This window comes from Salmo salar, unplaced genomic scaffold (genome assembly GCF_965601325.2).
Source record: "Salmo salar unplaced genomic scaffold, fSalSal1 ptg000129l, whole genome shotgun sequence".
In the NCBI taxonomy this organism is placed as follows: domain Eukaryota; kingdom Metazoa; phylum Chordata; class Actinopteri; order Salmoniformes; family Salmonidae; genus Salmo; species Salmo salar.
Genome location: NW_027675318.1, coordinates 840,910 through 860,580, shown reverse-complemented (window position 1 = coordinate 860,580; position 19,671 = coordinate 840,910). Strand labels below are relative to the sequence as shown.

Here is a 19,671-nt window from a genome sequence, read left to right as displayed (position 1 = left end):
GAATAAGCAGAGGGAATATTTCCACAGCACCGTGATTGCTCCCATCAGTAGAAACACCACAGTAAGGTATGTCTTCTAGTGCTTTCTGAGCTATGTCGACAGAATGTGGTGCTATCACAGCGTTAACAATTGCTTCGGTCTTAGTACGAGCACTTGAAAAAGGTCAAAGCAATGCAAAACCCCCAAAACGCACACAACGAATGGCGACTGTAGGAAGCAAAAGCCGAATCCCGGACATTTTAGGCGATTTAGAAATCCCGGGCGGACGCATTTTTTTTGGTCCAAAAAGAGGACTTGTCCGGGAAAAAGAGGACGTATGGTCACCCTACATAATTAGATGCTATTTTTAAACTACAATGACCATAATGCACTGCGTGCCTACTTGTCTTGTCTGTGTTTATTTTACACCTGCTATGTAAAAGAGACAGAATAATGCACGATGGTCAATGCTATCTGGGATCCTTGGGACATCCCTACCCTAAACCCTAACCTTAACCCCTACCTTAACCATTTTAAATGTCAACTTCAACGGGCTAGGGACGTCCCAAGGATGTATCTCTACCTGAAAATACATGATCTAAGTGATTGATAGTTGGTATTCAGCAGTCATAAAGCCTTATTTACTTTAATAAACTACTAAAATAGTGAATTTGTCAGACAGCATAGACAGCAGCTCTACACTTTATTGACTGACTGATCCATTCATCCTTCCATCCCTCCTCAGCCTTCCTCTCCTCTGAAGACCCAGTGAGGGTAGAGCTCAGTCAGAGAGCTGTTGAGGAACTGGTTAGGAAGAACACTTCTACAGCCAGAGAGGTGAGAGGTCACACATGGTTTAGATGGTAAATATTTATGTCCCCTTAGTGGTTCATCACGTCAGCTAAAGGGAATATGTTCCATCATCTATGTTTATTTACATTAGTGCAAATTGTCCACTGATATTGGTGTAATTTCTCACCCCTTTTGGCTGAAAGTTAATTTCCCCTCAGGCACACACATATGTTCTTTGATATAATGAAGGTCATTTGTGTAGAATGTACTTTTCCTCTCATTCACCCCATCTCTTTACATTGCTTATGCATATTCAGTGGTCTGACTGTGGCAAAGATCCATCCTGGTAGATCTGAACCTAATGCAGCTTGGAGTGATCAGAAGACAGATGTCACATTTTAGTGCCAGGTATAACTGAGGCCATAGATGCTCCATATCCATTACTTTGAGTGTTTTATATATTACTAAGTGTTAATTTCTGTGTTGCAGGGACAGTCAATGTTTACCACTCCACCACACCTTCAGCAGGCTTCAAAAGTGGGATTGATACTGTTTTCATACTAAGAGTCTGTTGATTGGTCAGTCATTGGGTTAATGTGTTGAAATCAAATCAAGCTTTATTTATACAGCACCTTTCAGACATGGATGCAACACAATGGTTTCACAGAAAAAAAACTAATTAAAAAAATTAAAATAAACAGAAATATTTAGTACACAACAAACAGAAGATTAACAACTGAAAGACTAATGAACATTCTAAGGAATTGCCATTGATTTAAATATGAATTGGATGCAATATCCAACCCAAAATATAAACTTGTTTTTTAGGAGGGGTTCTGAAAGACACTATGGGGGTGTCCACTGGAAGTTGACTAGTAACAACAACTGGGACCTAAAAGACACCCACCATGAGACCCACTAAATCTGCCCAAGAAGAGGCAAACAAAATAAAATCCCACACCAAACTTAAAGACAGGAAGCAAACCAAAAAGGTGGAGCAAGATGGACAAGCCAGCACAGGTGTAACACATACTGACTAACGAGGTGACACCAATCAGTGCGTCCTACGTGCTAACGAGCTAGACGTGCTAACGAGCTAGACGTGCTAACGAGCTAGACGGGCTAAAGTCCAACCTCAAAACATAAATGGAAAAACCAAAGCCTGTAACACCTTAAGACAACAAATATATCCTATATTTATGTTGGACAAGTTTGCTCACCACCAACAGAAAACAACTTCCATTTCACATTATAATCAACTACAATGATTCACCTTCACCAATATAAACATGGTGTCTACTGGCTGTCAACAATTAAAAACAATAAAAAAACACGTATTTCTAAATAATAATATACAATAGGATTATTTGTTTCTCCTTTTTCTTGCTATAGAATCCTAAATCCCACTAGCTTCTAGAACACTCGTCTTCCTAAAACTCACTAGATTCTAGAACTCTCCTCTTTCTAAATCCCACTAGCTTCTAGAACACTCGTCTTCCTAAAACTCACTAGATTCTAGAACTCTCCTCTTTCTAAATCCCACTAGCTTCTAGAACACTCGTCTTCCTAAAACTCACTAGCTTCTAGAACTCTCGTCTTCCTAAATCCCACTAGCTTCTAGAACACTCGTCTTCCTAAAACTCACTAGATTCTAGAACTCTCCTCTTTCTAAATCCCACTAGCTTCTAGAACTCTCGTCTCCTTGGAACGAGCCCAAACAAAACTCATCTCCAATACGGAAAAACATGCAGTCAAAATAAATAAAGATCCATGGCAACGCACTAGCTAAACGCAAAACACAAATCTTATATCCATTTGGGGGGAAATCAGGTTGAACCTGCTCTTGAAACTAACACAACAAAACAAAAAACACATGGAAATGGAGATATATTTTACCTCACTGGTTAGAGGACAACCTGCAGAAGACAGTCAACTACATTTTGGAGTGATGCATTTAAATTTAGGGGTCACTAAACAAAGGAACACAACACTTATTTGTCATCACTCATCGATATCATGCTAAAATCATTTGTGCGAGAGGAGGGAGATGAGGTTGCACGTCCTGTTAAAACTAACAGCTCAAAAACCACACGGAATCTGGGAATAATGTGTACATCCCTGGTTAGAGGACAACTTGTAGAAAACAGCTAGCTACATTTTGAAGTGTTGCATTTTGATTCCAGTGGGTCACCAACGTGGTAAGTGTAACACAACTCTTTTTTTGTTAGTCACTTTTTGTTAAATCACATAAATAGTAACTCTTCCATTTCAGAGCCTGGATTTTCCCCCTGAGGCTAATATCCATATCATGTTGAAATCAATAGAACAGGGGACAAACTTTTAGTGTTCTACATTGTGACATCATTAAAATACTCCTACTACAATGTTAAAACATTCTACATTGTGACATTAATTCATTGATATCATGAAACAACTCCTTCATGTATGTATTTTCTGATATTTGATCAGAAGTCTTTTATCAGATTATCTCTGGTCACAGCTATAAGATTTCTCTCCTGTGTGTGTTCTCTTGTGTACTGTCAGACCGCTAGATGAAACAAAACTCTTCCCACATTGATTACAGCTATAAGGTTTCTCTCCTGTGTGTGTTCGTTGGTGTATAGTCAGATAGCTAGATTGACTAAAACTCTTCCCACATTGATCACAGCTATAACCTCTTGAGGATACCCTAGGATAGGGGGCGCCACAGCGCATTTTGAAAAAAAATCGTTCCCATTTTCAACGGCCTACTAATCAAACTCAGAAGATAGGGCATGCATATACTTATTATATATGGATAGAAAACACTCTAAAGTTTCTAAAACTGTTTGAATGGTGTCTGTGAGTATAACAGAACTCATTTGGCAGGCAAAACCCTGAGACATTTTCTGACAGGAAGTGGATACCTGATGTGTTGTATTGACTTTAAACCTATCCCATTGAAAAACACAGGGGTTTAGGAATATTTTGGCACTTCCTATTGCTTCCACTAGATGTCGCCAGTCCTTTCACAGTGGTTTGAGCCTTATAGAGTCAAAACTCAGTGAATGACAGGAGTTTGAAATTGGGGATGGGCCATCACCATTATGACGCCGGCGGCCATGTCTGCCCCCACCTTTGGAAACGTTTTTAAAGGCCATGACATCATCCCCCTCGAATCTTATTGGCTCTCTTGGTGTTAGAGGCCCTGAATATTTATTTTATACAACGTTTGACATGTTTGAACGAACCTACATGCGCGAGGATTGCTTTCATTATGAAGTTCAGAGCTGCGCTTGGAGAGAGCCATAGGACGCGCTACCAACATCAGGCTAATGGAACGTGAAGTATGGACTTCTCTCCTGTGTGCGTTCTCTGGTGCATTGTCAGATAGCTAGATTGACTAAAACTCTTCCCACATTGACCACAGATATAAGATTTCTCTCCTGTGTGCGTTCTCTGGTGCTTTGTCAGATAGCTAGATTGACTAAAACTCTTCCCACATTGACCACAGATAAAAGGTTTCTCTCCTTTGTGCGTTCTCTGGTGCATTGTCAGATAGCTAGATTGACTAAAACTCTTCCCACATTGATCACAGATATAAGATTTCTCTCCTGTGTGTATTCTCTGGTGTGAAGTCAGAGAGCCAGATGTAGTAAAACTCTTCCCACATTGATTACAGCTATATGGTTTCTCTCCTGTGTGTGTTCGTTGGTGTATAGTCAGATAGCAAGATGTAGTAAAATTCTTCCCACATTGACCACAGCTATAAGGTTTCTCTCCTGTGTGTATTCTCTGGTGCACTGTCAGCTCTCCAGATCGACCAAAACTCTTCCCACATTGACCACAGCTATAAGATTTCTCTCCTGTGTGTGTTCTCTGATGAATTTTAATGCCTGATGAGGAAGTAAATCTCTTCCCACAGTCAGAGCAGCAGTGAGTTCTCTTCCCTGTGGATCTCTGCAGGTGTTTCTTGAGGTGTTCTGATGTGGAGAGACTCTGCTCTGCCTCATCAGCATCATGATATTGTTGAGGCTCCCCAGAGGATCCACAATAGTAAAGTTTCTCTCCTGTGTGAACAACAAAGACAGACAGATGGTTAAAGGCCCACAACAGCGGTAATCCACTGTAAAAGGTGATGCCAACAGCGGAGCCATGATGTTGGACAACAATTGACGTCTGTAATGAATGTTAAAATTATTTGACATTTGCCTTAAAATGAGCAAGAAAAGTCATATTTTGTCTTGTTTTCACATTAGTAGTAACATCGATGATTGTAGGCTAGAAATAAGTTATTAAAGTTGATGAAACTCTAAGCAGTGTGCCAGACGATTTTTGGTCTCCAATATAGGCCCCTTTCTGTGTTAGCTAAAATTGCGCTTTGCCATCAGCCTGACAATGAGTGTTTGTCCACTAAGTGTTTAACATAACTTCTCCTAACAACAACATAGACCTACTGTAGGACCCATAACTATAACATAGACCTACTGTAGGACCCATAACTTCCCCTAACAATAACATACCTACTGTAGGACCCATAAGTTCACCTAACAACAACATAGACCTACTGTAGGACCCATAACTTCACCTAACAACAACATAGACCTACTGTATGACTCATAACTTCACCTAACAACAACATAGACCTACTGTAGGACCCATAACTTCACCTAACAACAACACAGACCTACTGTAGGACCCATAACTTCACCTAACAACAACATAGACCTACTGTAGGACCCATAACTTCACCTAACAACAACATAGACCTAGGACTTTAAATCATTTAATATTTCAGGTGAAACATGGAAACTAAAATGTCTTTGTCATGACATTTCATAACCTGATCACCAGATAATTTTGTGAATAATCCCACGAGGCTACTCTGTAATGTGTTGTCATTCTAAATGTCCTGAATAAAGGAAAATAGCTCTGTGTGTTGTACAATAGCCTATCCATCAAGGAACAGTTCTCTACACATTATGAGCTAAGTATCTCTGTGCACAAACAGAGTAACGAGACCCTACTGTAAATCAACCAGACAATAATACATTATAAACATCAATTTGTTAGGGATGTTGGATCCAACATGGAGCACGGCATAACTGTCTTTACCAGAGTAATGAATGAAGAAGCACTTTGGTTGTTGTTGCATGTCGTGATGTTTGTCATGTGACTGTCATTCAGAAAATGATTTCCTGGATCAGCTGATGATAGTTGAACATGTGACTGTAACTAAACAGCTACAGTATTAAGTATTGTGTGTAATTATTGAAGAACCACGTTAATGACAGTATCCATTTGGGTGTTGTCAATAAAGTTAAGGTGACTCTTGGTTAGAACCATTGGATTTAGCAAACTCTGAAATGATTTAGGATTTCTGTGCCCATGAAAACTGTTTTCCCAGCGTAACATAAGGAGACACTAAATGTTACGTAGTTAGAGAACATTTCAGAGATCTGAATACAAAAAACTGTCCTAAAAGGACAATATCCTTAACCACAAGGCCAAATCTACACTGGAGGAGCTTACCAAGATGACATTGAATGTTCCTGAGTGACCTAGTTACAGTTTGGACTTAAATCATCTTGAAAGTCTATAGCAAGACTTGAAAATGGCTTTCTAGCAATGATCAACAACATACTTGACAGAACAGGAAGGATTTTAAAAAGAATAATGAATATTCACATGAAGATCAGCCTCCTATTGGATGACATCACGACTTCCCATCAAGCCAACTCCTTGAAGGCCTTACTATGACATCACTCACTCCTTCTAGTTTGCAGTTGTTAAAAAAACACAATTTTGCTCAAAACATTTATTTGTTTCCCTTTAGTGTGTTTATAATTTACTGTATTTATATCACTTTTCAACAGGAAAAGTGAACAATTCATACAGTACAAAACATATTCAAGTGTAGAATGTCCTTTTAAAAATCACACATTAGTTCAACAACTGCAGAGTTTGTGTCTCTGTTTTATTAGATAGTACTCACTGTATTTACTGTTGTTAATCAGATCAATGTCCCTGTTTTATTAGATAGTACTCACTGTATTTACTGGTGTTAATCAGATCAATGTCCCTGTTTTATTAGATAGTACTCACTGTATTTACTGGTGTTAATCAGATCAATGTCCCTGTTTTATTAGATAGTACTCACTGTATTTACTGGTGTTAATCAGATCAATGTCCCTGTTTTATTAGATAGTACTCACTGTATTTACTGGTGTTAATCAGATCAATGTCCCTGTTTTATTAGATAGTACTCACTGTATTTACTGGTGTTAATCAGATCAATGTCCCTGTTTTATTAGATAGTACTCACTGTATTTACTGGTGTTAATCAGATCAATGTCCCTGTTTTATTAGATAGTACTCACTGTATTTACTGGTGTTAACCAGATCAATGTCCCTGTTTTATTAGATAGTACTCACTGTATTTACTGGTGTTAACCAGATCAATGTCCCTGTTTTATTAGATAGTACTCACTGTATTTACTGGTGTTAACCAGATCAATGTCCCTGTTTTATTAGATAGTACTCACTGTATTTACTGGTGTTAATCAGATCAATGTCCCTGTTTTATTAGATAGTACTCACTGTATTTACTGGTGTTAATCAGATCAATGTCCCTGTTTTATTAGATAGTACTCACTGTATTTACTGGTGTTAATCAGATCAATGTCCCTGTTTTATTAGATAGTACTCACTGTATTTACTGGTGTTAACCAGATCAATGTCCCTGTTTTATTAGATAGTACTCACTGTATTTACTGGTGTTAATCAGATCAATGTCCCTGTTTTATTAGATAGTACTCACTGTATTTACTGGTGTTAATCAGTTCTCCAGTCTTCTCTTCTTCGTCCTCCTCTAATGTGACAGTAATCTCCCCCTCTTCATCCTTCATTCCAAAAACGTCTTCATTTTCTTTCACTTCCTCCTCTTCTTTCACAATAACATCCTCCTCCTCTTTCACTCTGAACGCGTCTTCCTCTTCTTTCTCTGTAACGTCTTTCTCTTCTTCTTTCACGGTAACAGCCTCACCCTCTACTTCTTGTTGTATTGTGACATCCTCCTCTTCCTTCTCCTCTTTCACGACAATGTTCAGCCCCAGAGCTTCTTTCTCAGTCCAACAGACCTCTTCTTTAGCAGGAGGAGAGTAGCTTAGTGAGCGCATGGTCGGGGATGTTAGCTAGCTAGGCTAATGCTAACTTAACCAGCCAGATAGTTGACTTACAACGTAAATATTAAATTAAATGGGGTAGCTAGTTGTTTACATATAAGTATATTTAAATCACAGTTGCAATTAAACCAGGAAATTGTCTTAAGAACTTGAATGTTCAGACTTTGTCGGCTAGCGAGCTACCGAGGTGGCTGCAGTTGTTGAAGAAGCGTTCCGTCCACTAGATTATACGTCACACTAGAAACATCGCCTGAAAGACACATGTCGCCATCTGCTGTCTGGAGGGAGGAAACGCAGTTGAGGAGGGAAAACTATTTTTATTCTTCATTGAATTATAATATTATAAAGCAGTTTAGGGAAACGTTTTTTTCTCTCCATTAAATATTAATATTATATCAACACGTATAAAGACCAACAAGTGTTGTTTGATTAGTTCAGTTTTTTATGAGAATTTAAAACAAACTCTACATCTACTCCACATCTGTATTTCTGACTCAGTCAAAAAACAAGATATCAAAATAAGCACCTAGTTATCAATACCCTTGATAAAGATGAGCAAAAATGTATAAAATAAATCAACTTTAACCACTACCAGGATATTTTAGCCCAAAACCTGGTTACCTCTCTGCTAGGAGGCTGAAACCTGGCCATAAGTGGGTCTTCCAGCAAAACAAAGAAACTGTAAATTGGGTACAAAATCAAAAATGTTCTATGGCCAACTCAGTCTTCGGACTTGAACTCCATTGAAAACCTATGGTTTGAATTGAACAGGGCAGTCCATAAGACAGACTAAATAAATCAAGGACCTGGAGAGATTCTGTATGGAGGAAGGGTCTAAGATCCCACCCAATGTGTTCTCTAATCTCATAAAACATTTCAGTGTCATTATCTTCCCAAGGGGAGAGTGCTGGAGTATTGAAAACATGGGTAGCAATAATTCAGACCCCTGCCGTTTGAGAATTACATGTTAAACTAAATCTCTTTCTCTGAGCAATTGTATTAGTATAAAATAATATAATTTCCCTTTTTTTTGGTGTAACAATACATCATGTAGATGTATATAATGAACAGACTAGGTCTATACTGCTCCTACATGGTGTAACAATACATCATGTAGATGTACAGTGGGGGGAAAAAGTATTTGATCCCCTGCTGATTTTGTACATTTGCCCACTTACAAAGAAATAATCAGTCTATAATTTTAATAGTAGGTTTATTTGAGCAGTGAGAGACAGAATAACAACAAAAAAATCCAGAAAAATGCATGTCAAAAATGTTATAAATTGATTTGCATTTTAGTGAGGGAAATAAGTATTTGACCCCCTCTCAATCAGAAAGATTTCTGGCTCCCAGGTGTCTTTTATACAGGTAACGAGCTGAGATTAGGAGCACACTCTTAAAGGGAGTGCTCCTAACTGTAGAGGGATAATTCCAGTGCAGTACATGTGTAAAGGGTGTAGAGGGATATTTCCAGTGCAGTACATGTGTAAAGGGTGTAGAGGGATAATTCCAGTGCAGTACATGTGTAAAGGGATAATCCCAGTGCAGTACATGTGTAAAGGGTGTAGAGGGATATTTCCAGTGCAGTACATGTGTAAAGGGTGTAGAGGGATAGTTCCAGTACAGTACATGTGTAAAGGGTGTAGAGGGATATTTCCAGTGCAGTACATGTGTAAAGGGTGTAAAGGGATAATCCCAGTGCAGTACATGTGTAAAGGGTGTAGAGGGATAATCCCAGTGCAGTACATGTGTAAAGGGTGTTGAGGGTTAATCCCAGTGCAGTACATGTGTAAAGGGTGTAGAGGGATAATCCCAGTGCAGTACATGTGTAAAGGGTGTAGAGGGATTATTCCAGTGCAGTACATGTGTAAAGGGTGTAAAGGGATAATCCCAGTGCAGTACATGTGCAAAGGGTGTTGAGGGATAATTCCAGTGCAGTACATGTGTAAAGGGTGTAGAGGGATAATCCCAGTGCAGTACATGTGTAAAGGGTGTTGAGGGATAATTCCAGTACAGTACATGTGTAAAGGGTGTTGAGGGATAATCCCAGTGCAGTACATGTGTAAAGGGTGTTGAGGGATAATCCCAGTACATTACATGTGTAAAGGGTGTAGAGGGATAATTCCAGTGCACCGATTATTGACTGGAGACTTAAAATGCTGAAAACAGGTCCCTAGTGGAATGACAACAACATTGCTGCTTGTTAAAGAAGAGATGGAGAGAGAGAGACCGAGATAACCATATACATTGCACATGGACCGTAAGAAATCCTGAATGTATTGAAATGCCTGGGCTCGCAGGGGATGTGTTAATTCATAACCCATTATATATACCTGTTAATTCATAACCCATCATTTATACCTGTTAATTCATAACCCATCATTTATACCTGTTCATTCATAACCCATCATTTATACCTGTTCATTTATACCTGTTAATTCATAACCCATCATTTATACCTGTTAGTTCATAACCCATCATTTATACCTGTTAATTCATAACCCATCATTTATACCTGTTAATTCATAACCCATCATTTATACCTGTTAATTCATAACCCATCATTTATACCTGTTAGTTCATAATCCATCATTTATACCTGTTAATTCAGGGGCGGTTCAGGCAGGCTGGCACGCTCCCTGACCTAACTTGGCAGGAACTAATGGGAATCCATAATAAATACAAATACTTTATCAATATATTTGTGTCTCTTTACTCTTGGAATCTAAAATGCTAATTGGCATCAAAGTAGACGACATGCAAGACTACAAATCCCTGCAAGCTCCTGCATGTCATCTCTAGCCAACACCTTTCACAGAACAGTTCACTGAATTGTCCATTGAAATACATTTTGACAATTTAATCATTGCTACATTAAGGCCTGATTGCTGGAGTGCTGCAGAGATGGTTGTCCTTCTGGAAGGTTCTCCCTTCTCCACAGAGGAACTCTGGAGCTCTGTCAGAGTGAACATCGGGTTCTTGGTCACCTCCTTGACCAAGGCCCTTCTCCCCAGATTGCTCAGTTTGGCCGGGCAGCCAGCTCTAGGAAGAATCTTGGTGGTTCCAAACTTCTTCCATATAAGAATGATGGAGGCCACTGTGTTCTTGGGGACCTTCAATGCTGAAGACATTTTTTGGTACACTTTCCCAGATCTGTGCCTCGACACAATCCTGTCTCAGAGCAATATGGACAATTCCTTTGACCTCATGGCTCGGTTTTTGTTCTGACATGCACTGTAAACTGTGGGATCTTATATAGACAGTTGTGTGCCTTTCCTAATCATGTCTAATCAATTGAATTTACCACAAGTGGACTCCAATCAAGTTGTAGAAACATTTCAAGGAAGATCAATTGAATCAGGATGCATCTGAGCTCAATTTCGAGTCTCATAGCAAAGGGTCTGAATACTTAAGTAAATACATTTGGGAAAATGTTTTTTAAAAATGATTTTGTTTTCTCATTATGGGTTATTGTGATGGCATTATGGGGTATTGATTATTCAATTATGAAATTATTCAACTTTAGAATAAGGCTGTAATGTAACTAAATGTTTAAAAAGTGAAGGGGTCTGAATACTTAATGAATGCACTGTATACCCCTTGCAGTTTTGTACACAGTCATGTGATACGTGGTATAGAAGAGTCCAATCTTAGGAGAGTACATGGGAGGCACTATACTGTGTGTCTGCAGGTGTCTATCTGGTCAAAACCACTGATACAGGTGCCCCTCCACCCTCTGGTGGGATGGATCATGTCTACAGAGAAACCTAGATTCAAATACTTAGATTTGTGTGTATTGGGTCTATGTTGTGAAATTGTTAGATATTACTTGTTAGATATTACTGCACTGTCGCAGCTAGAAACACAAGCATTTCACTACACCCACAATAATATCTGCTAAACACGTGTATGTGACCAATAAAATGTGATTTTGATTTGAAATAAACGTCCTATTTATCAAAGATGCTTTTGGCTGGAGTCAAAATGACTCCAAAGGATTTGAATTTGTTAAAAGTCCATATTGATATAGAAACACTAAACCATGATTTAGATTTATTAAGAACAAGTTGATTGACAAAGTCATTAAGAATTGAATAAACTACATTTTGGCTATGATAAAAGATATGCCTCTGGGGTCAAAATGATCCATGTCAGAAGTATGGTTCAATGCAAATATGTAGTGGGTGTAAAGTTTGTTTTAAATTCTCACTCATTAAAAACGAATCAATCAACACATGCTTCTCTTTGAACGACTTAGTATAATATTTAACGTTTATGAAATAAATTAAAAATAAACGTTTGGTTCCTCAACTGCGTTGCCCAGTCCAGTCAGCAGATGGCGATGTGCGTCTTTTAGGTTCAGGCGATGCTGCCAGTGTGACGTATAATCTAGTGGACGGGACGCTCCTTCAACAACAACAGCTAGTCAGACACCTCGGTAGCTTTCTAGCAAACATAGCTACAACATTCACGCTCTTTACACTGTTTTGGTGTATATTAGTCGCTGTGTATTAAACACACTTCTGTCGTATGTACTTGTTGGCCCATTTAATGATATATTTACGTTGTTTGTCAGCTAGCTGGTTTGCTAAATTAGCTTAGAACTAAGCTAGTCGCTAATGCCAGCTAGCTAACATCCCCGACCATGAGTTCACGAAGCTACTCTCCTCCTGCTAAAGAAGCGGAGGTCTGCTGGACGGAGAAAGAAGCTCTAGTGAAAGAGGAGGAGGAAGAGGAGGCTGTTACAATACAAAAACAAGTAGAGGGTGAAGCTGTTAGCGTGAAAGAAGAAGAGAAAGACGTTACAGTGAAAGAAGAGAAAGACGCGTTCAGAGTGAAAGAGGAGGAGGATGTTACTGTAAAAGAAGAGGCGGCAGAGAAAGAGGAGGATTCCGTTTTTGGAGTGAAAGGGGAGGAGGGGGAGATGACTGTCACATTGGAGGAAGAAGAGGAGGTTGGAGATCTGTTTAACACCAGTAAGTACCGTCTCTGCAGTCGTTGAACCAATATGCAGTAAAGGGGTTCTACACTTTAATGTTGTTCTGTAGGAATGGCTGAAGCTTCACTGTAACGTGTAGAACATCAAGAGTGGACCATCAACAAAACGTTAACAATTGATCAAATGCATCCAATGACAATGCCTGAAATACTGTAGTCCTCAATATCTCCTATTAGATTAGCCCAAGATGTTCTCTTAAAGGGGCAATCAGCAGTTGTTACATCCATTTTGGGACTTATACATTCATGATATGTACCCATCTGTTTCTTGAATAATTCACTTATAAATGCCTCATGAGCTTAGTTCAACTGTCGAACCCCATCAGAACCCAAAATATAAGCTTCTTTTACTCCAATGTTTGTCAGTAAATATAAACAAACACTGTATATCCTCAAAACATGGTTAAAACTAGAATGTTGATATCATGGATGGTTACATTTCTCCAGCCCCATCCCTCAGCTTTTTACTGAAACGGGCAGGGAGTACGCTTTGTTATTGTTTCTACTGCTGATTGCTGCCCCCGTTACTCCTCAAGGTCCAAGGACTGTATGTTATTTTCAGAGGTAGACTGGCTCTGTTCAGGTAAAATAGTCAAATAATCCATCTAAATGTGAATCGATTCTCAATTGCAATACGTTTCTAGAAGCATAAATTGCTGTACTTTCATATCAATTCAGAGTAATTTCACACAATATTTAAATATCACATCAAAATAATTTCATATAATACTTTCCGGACTAGTCTCCCAGTCCCTGCTGCTGAAAAACATCCCCACAGCATGATGCTGCCACCACCATGCTTCACCGTAGGGATGGTGCCAGGTTTCCTCCAGATGTGACTCTTGGCAGTCAGGCCAATGAGTTCAATCTTGGTTTCATCAAGTCAGAGAATCTTGTTTCTCATGGTCTTAGAGTCTTAAGGTGCCTTTTGTCAAACTCCAAGAGGGCTGTCATATGCTTTATACTGAGGAGTGGCTTCTGTCTGGCCACTCTACCATAAAGGTCTGATTGGTGGAGTGCTGCAGAGATGGTTGTCCTTCTGGAAGGTTCTCCCATCTCCACAGAGGAACTCTGGAGCTCTGTCAGAGTGACCATCAGGTTTTTGGTCATTTCCCTGACCAAGGCCCTTCTCCCCCAATCGCTCAGTTTGGCCGGGTGACCAGCTCTAGGAAGAGTATTCCATTTATGAATGATGGAGGCCACTGTGTTCTTGGGGACCTTCAATACTGCAGAATTATTTTTGGTACCCATCCCCAGATCTGTGCCTCGACACAATCCTGTCTCGGAGCTCTACAGACAATTCCTTCGACCTCATGGCTTGGTTTTTGCTCTGACGTGCACTGTCAACTGTGGGACCTTATATAGACAGGTGTGTGCCTTTCCAAATCATATCCAATCAATTGAATTTACCACAGGTGGACTCCGAACAAGTTGTAGATACATCTCAAGGATGATTAATGGAAACAAGATGGACCTGAAAGCAATTTTGAGTCTCATAGCAAAGGGTCTGAATACTTAAGTAAATAAGGTATTTCTGTTTTTTACCTGTTTTAACTTTGTCATTATGTCATTATGGGCTATTGATGACACCCCTCAGATACAAGAGCCTAACCATCAGAAAAAAACCTCTTCCTTAGCCTACTCCTCCCGCTGCTGCTTGCCTTCGTAAATTCTGATGTTATGCTCCTATAGTTTCTGGTGATGGTGATGCGTGGTGCAGACCTCACTACCCTCTGGAGAGCCTTTTTCGGTTATGGGCAGAGCAGCTGCCATACCAGGCGTTTGATACAGCCCGACAGGATGCTCTCGATTGTGCATTTGTAAAAGTTTGTGAGTGTTTTTGGTGACAAGCCGACCATTACACTGGATAATCACAGCTAGCTAGCTGCTACCGAGTGGCCCAGCCTCGAAGCTAGCGTTGAGCCAGGCCCATCTCCCGGCCTGCTCAGTGGACCCTATGATCACTCAGCTACACAGCTGATGCCTCCCAGACTCTTCACTAAGACGACTAGAAGCCACTACATCACCGGATTCCTGCCGTAAGCTCTGGACCTTTGCACCGGAGTGGCTATAGTGGCTAATTCCCTTGTCCCGAAGCTAGCACCAGTTAGCCTTGAGCCAGGTGCATCTCCCGGCTAGCAAACAAAATTACTCCAGCTACAATAGCTATTTTGCCACTTGGCCTGTACCCTTTGTCAACACGGAGCTCCACCGATCCATCACGACTGGTCTGCCGACGTAATTCCGTCCGATGTGCCCTCAACCGGCCTTTGCAGGACGTCGGTGACGCCCTTGTCCCGAAGTTAGCACCAGTTAGCCTCGAGCCAGGCGCATCTCCCGGCTAGCATAGTAACGACTACTTACCGGCTTCCCTGTTTCGTATATTCCCGTTCACTGGACCCTATGATCACTTGGCTACATAGCTGATGCCTGCTGGACTGTTCATTAATCACGGTACTCCATTTTGTTTGTTTTGTTTATCTGTCGGCCCCAGCCTCGAATTCAGGCCCTGTGTGTATTTAACTGACCCTCTCTGCCCATTCATCACCATTTTACCTGTTGTTGTTGTCTTAGCTGATTAACTGTTGTCTTACCCGTTGTTGTCTTAGCTAGCTCTCCCAATCAACACCTGTGATTGCTTTATGCCTCGCTTTATGTCTCTCTAATGTCAATATGCCTTGTATACTGTTGTTTAGGGTAGTTATCCTTGTTTTATTTTACTGCAGAGCCCCTAGTCCTACTCAACATGGCTCAGAGAGCTCTTTTGTCCCAACTCCCACACATGCGGTGACCTCACCTAGCATAACTAGTGCCTACAGAGATGCAACCTCTCTTATCACTCAACACCTAGGTTTACCTCCACTGTACCCGCACCCTACCATACCCCTGTCTGTACATTATGCCTTGAATCTATCCTACCACGCCCAGAAATCTGCTCCTTTTATTCTCTGTTCCCAACGCACTATTCAACCAATTCTGATAGCCTTTAGCCGTACCCTCATCCTACTCCTCTGTTCCTTGGGTGATGTAGAGGTTAACCCAGGCCCTGTGTGATGTCCTGGCCGTGTCTGAATCCTGGCTTAGGAAGGCAACCAACAATTCTGAAATTTCCATCCCCAACCACAACATTTTCAGTCAAGATAGAACTGTCAAAAGAGAGGAGTTGCAATCTACTGCAGAGATGGCCTGCAAAGTTCTGTCATACTTCCCAGGTCCATGCCCAAACAGTTCGAGCTTCTAATTTTAAAAATGAATCTCTCCAGAAATAAGTCTCACTGTTGCCGCCTGTTATAGACCCCCCTCAGCTCCCAGGTGTGCCCTGGACACCATATGTGAATTGATTGCCCCCTATCCATCTTCAGAGTTGGTTCTATTAGGTGACCTAAACTGGGATATGCTTAACACCCCGGCCGTCCTAAAATCCAAGCTAGATGCCCTCAATCTCACACAAATTATCAAGGAACCCATCAGGTACAACCCTAAATCCATAAACATGGGCACCGTCATAGATATTATCCTGACCAACTTGCCCTCCAAATACACCTCTGCTGATTTCAATCAGGATCTCAGCGATCGTTGACTGCATCCGTTATGGGTCCACGGTCAAACGACCAACCCTCATCACTGTCAAACGCTCCCTAAAACACTTCTGTAAGCAGGCCTTTCTAATCGACCTGGCCCGGGTATCCTGGAAGGATTTTGACCTCATCCCATCAGTAGAGGATGCCTGATTTTTCTTTCATTATAATTTCCTCACCACCTTAAATAAGCAAGCCCCTTTCAAAAAATGTAGAACTAAGAACAGATATAGCCCTTGGTTCACTCCAGGTCTGACTGCCCCCGACCAGCACAAAAACATTGAATAGTCTCTGCGATATGCAACTTTTCAGAGAAGTCAGGAATTTTCAAGCTAGCATATAATGTCACAAAAACCCAGAAGACAGCTAAATGCAGCACTAACCTTTGATGATCTTCATCAGATGACAATCCTAGGACATTGTTATCCTGTTAGGGCTAGGGGGCAGTATTGACACGGCTGGATAAAAAACATACCCGATTTAATCTGGTTACCACTCCTACCCAGTAACTAGAATATGCATATACTTATTACATATGGATAGAAAACACCCTAAAGTTTCTAAAACTGTTTGAATGGTGTCTGTGAGTATAACAGAACTCAAATGGCAGGTCAAAACCTGAGAGATTCCTTTACAGGAAGTGGCCTGTCTGACCATTTCTTGAACTTCTTTTCCATCTCTATCTTTTACTAAGGATCTCTGCTCTAACGTGACACTTCCCACGTCGTCCATAGGCGCTCAGAGCCTGGGAAAAAACAGAATGTCGTCATTCCAGCCCCAGGCTGAAACACATTATCGCCTTTCTCAAGTGGCCGATCAAGGGACTCTGGGCTTATGCGCGTGACCCGACCGCCCCCGCCTTTGTGATTTTTTCCTCTGTTTGCCGAAAAGGAGATTCCCTGTCGGAATATTATCGCTTTTCTACGAGAAAAATGGCGTAAAAATTGATTTTAAACAGCGGTTGACATGCTTCGAAGTACGGTAATGGAATATTTAGAATTTTATTGTCACGAATTGCGCCATGCGCGCGACACTTCTTTACCATTTCGGATAGTGTCTGGAACGCACGAACAAAACGCCGCTATTCGGATATAACGATGGATTATTTTGGACCAAACCAACATTTGTTATTGAAGTAGCAGTCCTGGGTGTGCATTCTGACGAAGACAACAAAAGGTAATGAAACTTTTATAATAGTAAATATGATTATGGTGAGTGCTAAACTTGCCGGGTGTCTAAATAGCGAGCCCGTGATGCCTGGGCTATGTACTTAGAATATTGCAAAATGTGCTTTCACCAAAAAGCTATTTTAAAATCGGACATATCGAGTGCATAGAGGAGGTCTGTATCTATAATTATTAAAATAATTGTTATGCTTTTTGTGAACGTTTATCGTGAGTAATTTAGTAAAATGTTAGCGAATTCCCCGGAAGTTTGCGGGGGGTATGCTAGTTCTGAACGTCACATGCTAATGTAAAAAGCTGGTTTTTGATATAAATATGAACTTGATTGAACAAAACATGCATGTATTGTATAACATAATGTCTTAGGGTTGTCATCTGATGAAGATCATCAAAGGTGAGTGCTGCATTTAGCTGTCTTCTGGGTTTTGGTGATGCTGGCTTGAAAAATGGGTCTCTGATTATTTCTGGCTTGGTACTCTGCTGACATAATCTAATGTTTTGCTTTCGTTGTAAAGCCTTTTTGAAATCGGACAGTGTGGTTAGATTAACGAGAGTCTTGTCTTTAAATAGCTGTAAAATAGTCATATGTTTGAGAAATTGAAGTAATAGGATTTTTAAGGTTTTGAAAATCGCGCCCTAGGCTGCAAGTGGCTGTTACGTAGGTGGGACGAATTCGTCCCGCCTAGCCCAGAGAGGTTATACAATACATGCATGTTTTGTTCAATCAAGTTCATATTTATATCAAAAACCAGCTTTTTAAATTAGCAAGTGACTAGCATGTGACTAGCATTCCCACCGAACACTTCCGGTGAATTTACTAAATTACTCACGATAAACGTTCACAAAAAAAGAATTATTTTAAGAATTATAGATACAGAACTCCTTTATGCACTCGCTATGTCCGATTTTAAAATAGCTTTTCAGTGAAAGCACATTTTGCAATATTCTGAGTAGATAGCCCGGCCATCACAGGCTAGCTATTTTGACACCCACCAAGTGTGGTACTCACCAAACTCAGATTTACTATTAGAAAAGTTTGATTACCTTTGCTGTCTTCGTCAGAATGCACTCCCAGGACTTCTACTTCAATAACAAATGTTGGTTTGGTTCCAAATAATCCATAGTTATATCCAAATAGTGGCGTTTTGTTCGTGCGTTCAAGACACTATCCGATGGGTAAAGAAGGGTGACGCGCCCGACGCGTTTCGTGACAAAAAAAATCAAAATATTCCATTACCGTACTTCGAAGCATGTCAACCGCTGTTTAAAATCAATATTTATGCTATTTTTCTCGTAAAAAAAGCGATAATATTCCGACCGGGAGTCGTTGTTTTCGTTCAAAGAGAGAGAAAGTAAACATGGTGTCGGCTCGTGCACGTGCCTCCAGTCTCATTGTTCTCTGATCGACCACTTACAAAATGCGCTAATGTTTTTCAGCAATGGCCTGCAAAGCCACCATTCAGCTTTCTGGCGCCTTCTGAGAGCGTTAGAAAATGTCACGTCATGCCAGAGATCCCCTGTTTTGGTTAGAGATGATCAAGAAGGCCATGAAATGGTCAGAGAGAGCGCTTCCTGTTTGGAATCTTCTCAGGTTTTGGCCTGCCAAATGAGTTCTGTTATACTCACAGACACCATTCAAACAGTTTTAGAAACTTTAGGGTGTTTTCTATCCAAATCAAACAATTATAGGCATATTTAGTTTCTGGGCAGGAGTAGTAACCAGATTAAATCGGGTACGTTTTTTATCCGGCCGTGCAAATACTGCCCCCTATCCCCAACAGGTTAATCCATTTGCACACACTGTATATAGATTTTTCTGTTGTGTTATTGACTGTACGTTTGTTTATCCCACTTGTAACTCTGTGTTGTTTGTGTCGCACTGCTTTGCTTTATCTTGGCCAGGTCGCAGTTGTAAATGAGAACTTGTTAAATAAAGGACTTGTTCTCAACTAGCCTACCTGGTTAAATAAATCAATA

The 19,671-nt window shown here is 40.4% G+C and overlaps 1 protein-coding gene across 1 annotated transcript in view; it reads right to left on the bottom strand.

The window, feature by feature from the left end:
- LOC145866103 (tripartite motif-containing protein 16-like) overlaps window positions 1-19,671 on the bottom strand; it is a 384,803-nt gene that overhangs the window by 220,902 nt on the left and 144,230 nt on the right. The gene's annotated exons all lie outside the window — the stretch shown is intronic.